At 34.4% G+C, this 5,962-nt stretch overlaps 1 pseudogene; it reads left to right on the forward strand.

Annotated features, from left to right (window-relative positions):
- Positions 1-270: 270 nt before the first annotated feature.
- LOC118602127 lies at positions 271-389 on the forward strand (annotated as a pseudogene).
- The last annotated feature ends 5,573 nt before the right edge of the window (positions 390-5,962 follow it).

The raw sequence follows: 5,962 nt of genomic DNA on the forward strand, positions 1-5,962 counted from the left end.
TAAAACTAAATAAGATAAAAGTTTCACCTGCCCCTATCCCTCTGTCTTCTGAGGAATTGATCACTGTGGATGATTTCCCTGGCCACTGTTAGCTCATTATATTCCCTATAATCTTCTGTTTGTTTCAGCTACAACATTAGAATTCCGACTGAAGGATTCTGGGAAAAATAATTTCTTTCGACTGATTTGGTTCTTCAGTGTAATTTTTTTTGTTGTTTCTCTGAAGATTGCAGAGTTCATTTGCTTTATTCTCTTAAGAATTCACTATTTACCTATGGCCATGCCACCCCGAACAAGCCCAATCTTGTCTGATCTCAGAAGCTAAGCATGGTTGGGCCTGATTAGTACTTGGATGAGAGACCACTGAGGAAAACCAGGTGCCGTAGGTGTAAAAACTAAGGGATTGTAAACTGACAAAGTCCTTGCAACCTGTGAGGTCAACCAAGTGTTGCCTCTCCTTAAAAAAAAAAAAAAAAAAAAAAAAAAAAGAATTCACTATTTTTCTTTTTATTCAATACTTGCTAGTAAATTTACTATTTATTAGTAAAACACTAATTGTATTTTTTCCTGTTTTTCTCTCCCTCCTTACCCTCCCCCATTTGCTTTGGGCTTTTATATAATGTAATTACAATGAGGTAAAATATAATATCAATTTTCAGGTATCTCACTATAAAACATAGATTCATTATTTAAAATGGCACATATAAATAAAACATAAATATAAATATGTGTATACATTCTTCATGTCTTCTCTTTCAGACTTGTATATTGTTAGCACGAAGCTATGTTAGATTTTTCCAGTGGGAGTTATACACCAGTGCAACATGTGCCAACTGCAAGGGGCCCACATCTTGCTCTCGGTGGGGGGAGGGGAGGACGGTGGGGGTGGGGGCCCAACAGAAAATCCTCTCATTAGGCTGAGGGGAGGAAAAGGCACCCCTTATTACTTACCTGTGGAAAAAAAGAGGCAACACTCCGAGAACAGAATAGAACCTTTCTAAATCTTTCTCTAAATCTCCAGCCTTTAAATCCTAGCTGTGGGAAAGGGGATTAAAAATCACCAGACTAGTTTTGGGCACTTAATTTTGGATAATTTTATGTGTTAATCGGTAATGGGAATGTTGTCATTATAACCATAGGATTTCAGTCTAAATTTGTAATATAACATGCTATTAAAATCTTATTCACAGCATAACATAGTTGGAACTATGTAAGGAAATATGTATTGATTGACTCACTTCTTTTTTAATTCAAAGTAAATCAAGTATTCTCCATCAATAAACTTAAATACCTACTAAATAACCATTGAGTCATTTTAAGGTGGCTTTATGCAAATAAACAAAGACCTCAAATAATTTCAAGCTAATATTTTAATAAAACACAATGTAAATATTTTAACAATACACAATTATCTACTTTTTAATATTTTATATCTATATTAGGTTGGTTTTCTTTAGCTGTGAATAAACATTTTATCTTTTTATTTATAATCAGAAGCATTGTGAAAATAGTTATTTCTGACTCTGTAATCATTAGTATATTATGCAGTATTTTTAATGTAATTTGGGGTTAGAGACTCTCTCTTTGATTTATTTATGATTCTATACAGAAATTTAGAATAATACATTGAATATTTAAAGTTTTCATAGAGAATATAGTATATTAAAGCAAATTAATAATTAATTTTTCCTAGGTAGATATTATCTTGTTTCTGTGTATAAAACTATTTTATAATCATAATGTTTATCATTTTTAAAGTGCTTTAAATATACTATCTTAATAGCTCCTCACAGTCATTTTTTAAAGACAGTATTATATTTGTGTTTAGGGATGTGGACAAGACTTAATAAGTAGAAATATTGTATTTCAAATTTCATTTTTTTAAAATATGAACTTTGTACTGAAGTTTACTTATCAAAAAGTAGTAAAATAATAAAGGTACAGTTGATAACTATTTTTAAAAGTGAACTCAACCAGTTACCCACAATCACAAAGTGTCCTGTGCACTATGTCAGTCACAACCTCTCTCACCTATGCCTGGGGCAACCACTATCCTGAGTTCTGACATCATACTTAATTTAGCTTGTTTTTTAACTCTAAGTAAATGGAAACATATGGTAAATTCTCTTTTGTGTCAATTCCTTATGATCAACATTATGTTTGTGAGATTTATTCATGTTGTTGAGTGTACCTGTTTTCTCATTCTGATTGTACATTATATTTCACCATTTGACTATACCAAGAAAGAAGAAATACTATTGAAAATGAAAAATATGTTGGCAGATAGTTAAGTGAAAATTGACAGAATATTGACTAATATTGAATAGTGATATTTTGTGAGTTGTAAAATATAGTTGAGCTAAAACACATCACAAAAAAATATTTATGAAAAAATCAGGAAAGATGTATGTGAAGTTAAAGAGTTCTAAATTTCTAAAATTATTGGAGAAATTGTTAAAGTAATAATTTGTGTTAGGCTCTCATAAGTCAACTCTGCATAACATAAGCTTTGGCATTTAACTAAACATGGTTATTTGAGGAAGATATAATGTTAGACTGAGAAAACTATCTGGTAAAGACTCCTTAAAAGTTTCATTTTAACAATAACGAGTACCATATATATGTGTATATATAAGCATATAATACCATATATTATTCATACAATAAATAGTCATTCATTATTCAATATTTATTAAACTACTATGTGCTAGTCAACATCCACATGCTTGGGATGATACATCAGTGAACAATGACGGAATTCCTATGCAGAGAGCTTATATTCTTGGAATAGGGAGACAGATAATAAAAATATTAAAATTAATAAATTATTTAGTATGCAATATGTATGAAAGTGATTAGGGATATGAAAAATATTTCCAAGAACATATTAAAGAGAATAGGGGTGTCTTGTTGATGAATAGTTATTGGAGGCAGAGGAAGGTTTCAGTATTAAATGTAGCGATCAGGTCAATGCTTGCAAAAGGATGGAGTTGGAACACCATCTTGAAGAGTTAGACATACAGAGAATTGTGCTACTTCCATGGATAATTTGAAATCATTCCAGGCAGGAGTAATGGCCAGTGCAAAGACCTTAAGCAAGAGTAGGCTTGGTATGTTCTGGAAACAGCATGTCAAAGAAGCTGAAGTATTAAAAGTGAGAGTGAGAGTTGTGGAGAGGCAAAAAGGCCCCAAATTGGGTAGGCACTAGAAAACAGTTGTAAAGACTATCTTTTACTCAGTGAAATGGGAAACAACCAACTCAGGGCATTTTCAGACTTAGGTTTTAAAATACTCACTTTGGCTTCTTTAATGAGAATAAACTGTAGTTAAGCAACTCTAGAATCAGGAAAACAAGTGAGACGTCTATGCAGTAACCTAAACCAGACATAATAGTGCCTCAGTCCAGGAAAGAACTAGTGGGGAGGTGAAACTCTATGTGAGTTTTAAAATGTTTTGAAGGTAGAACCAATAGAATTTACTAAGGGTTGGAAACGGGCTATGAGAAGATAAAAAGAAACAGAAAGCTTCAAGATTTTTGGTTTGAGTATAGAACTGAGATGGGGAAGGATATAAGGAAAGTTGTTTTTGTTTTTGTTTCATCAGAGTGTTGGTCAGGACTTAATCTTTGGATATATCAAGAGTAAAATATTTATTAGAAAGCCAAGTGGAAGTCTCAGGTAGGCAGGTAGTGGATACACCAATGTGAAGTTTGTATGAGAGTTCTGGACTAAGGATATATACTTGATAGTCATTTGTATAGAGATGATGTTTAAAGTCATGGGTCTAAATGAGATCACTAAGGGAGTGAGTAGAGATCGTGAAGAGTACAGGACCCAAAAGAGCCCTGGTGGATTGCATCATTCAGAATGTAGTACAAAGGAGGAGGGTTCAGGATTAGATGTACAAGAGATTTTTTTTTAATTTTAATTTTTATTATTATTATTTTTTTAATGATAAGGAGAGGAAGCCAAAGGAACTAAAGAGAACTTTCTAATCTTGATAGAAGTCTGAGGATCATGAAAAATATGGGGGAGGAAGGGATTATAATAAGGAATCTTAGACTGTAGTCTATTTTAAGAGCATTTCAACCAGGTGATGGCAAGTCCTAAAGCTAAAGTCTCCATTTGAGTTTTCTATCTCTCAGGATTAGGCCTCCATTAGTGCTGATGACATTGGATGCGGGGAGCTCATTGGAAACATGTACTCAACACACAAACACAGGGGTGGATCCATGAGTGCCGAGGCAGGCAGCCCTCTCATTATGCTCCCTGCAGCAGGATGCAGGAATGGCGCATTTTCATGGGCAAGAATGTGGTATAGTAGAAATTAAGTAAAGAACAAGAGGGAGAGAGTGTTGAATTATGTGAAATGCTGATATCAGATCAAAGAAGAGGAGAGCTAAGAACTATTGGATTTGACAATGTAGAATTTGTTAGCAAATTTGACAAAGATAATCTAGTCTTAGTGGAGTGGTTAGGACTAATGCCTGATTTGACTTTGTTTAATAGCGAATGGGAGAAAAGAAGACTATGAGAGCAGGTTACACTTTGAAAATGGTTTGTTATAGAGAAAAAGCAAAAGAAATGATACGCTATTTGAGTGGGAGGTGGATTAAAGCAAAAGTCTTTCTTCTGCAAATTGGAAGACTTTAGCAGCGTGTTTTTATTCTGATGGAAAACTTCAGTAATGAGCCAAAACACTTAGTGGCTCTGTTATCATAATGGCTCTTCATGCATCATGCTTTTCTGTTTCTAGGCCTCTTGGCAATATGACTTTGCTCCTATCAAGAGGTAGATTCTATTGCATTTGGATTGAACTTGTGACTTATTTCAACCAACGGATTTCTGCAGAAGTGACATTGTATGCCTTCTTAGGCTAGGCTTTAAGAAACGTAGGAGTTTCTGCTTTTAGCCTCTTGAAGCACTCTAAATGATTTTTAAAAGTCTAAACTAATCTAGTGGTAGAGAATAACACATATAAAGGAGAACTAGGGTGGTTCAGTTAACAGCCAGCAGCAACCACCAGAGCTATCTGTGAGGCTATCTTGGACAACCCAGCCCCATTCAAATCTCCAGATGACTGCAGCTGGGTGAATGACCTCAGCCATGGGCAGCAGAACGATTCCCTTGCTAAGTGCAAATTGCTAACCCAAGATTCATGAGACATAAGGAATGGCTGGTTGTATGTCAATAATTTTTGAGGTAATTTATTAATAGTAATTGATAGCTAATGGAGACCCCAAACACCTTTTTGAAATCTTACTTTTTATATGAAAGTAAGGAAGAAAGAGGGGAAGAAAGAAAGAACAGAAGGAAAGAAAACAAGAAGAAACGAAAGAGGGAAAGAAAGAAAGAAGGAAGGAGGAAGGAGGAGGGGGAAGGAGGAAGGGGTGGAGGTAGGGGAGGGAAGGAGGGAAGGGGTGAAGGCGGGAAGGAGGGCGGCGGGCGGTATGGAGTCAGTAGGGCTGTGAGGATTAGTGTTTTTCTGTTATGGGGTTCGTTCGTGTCTTTATTTCCTGCTTTACGTGTCAGGCTTTCCTTCTAGATTCGCTCTTCAGCTCTCTCTCTATTCTCTCTCTCTCTCTCTCTCTCTTTTCTTTTTCCTTTCTTTCTTTCTTTCTTTCTTTCTTTCCTTCTTTTCCCGAATTCCTACAGGATTCCTACGGTATCTGCAAAAGTGCATTTTATTGACAAGAAGTAAATAATTTTTTATTTGAAATAATAAAGTCTATCTTAAAAAATAAAAGTATAGAAAAACAACCTCTATAATTTAGTGTTCGGAGCTAAGTGTTCCTAGACAGAGAGAAATAAGTAAAATCCTAAATTCCTCAGTAAACTTCTAAACTGCCTAATGTATGCTTTATTATAGTGTCTGTATTTAACAATTAATTACACAAAACATTTATTCATGTTAATTATATATATATTCTACCACTTAACTGTGTAACTTCAGCCACTTAACT

This window comes from Rousettus aegyptiacus, unplaced genomic scaffold (assembly GCF_014176215.1).
Source record: "Rousettus aegyptiacus isolate mRouAeg1 unplaced genomic scaffold, mRouAeg1.p scaffold_m13_p_4, whole genome shotgun sequence".
NCBI lineage: Eukaryota > Metazoa > Chordata > Mammalia > Chiroptera > Pteropodidae > Rousettus > Rousettus aegyptiacus.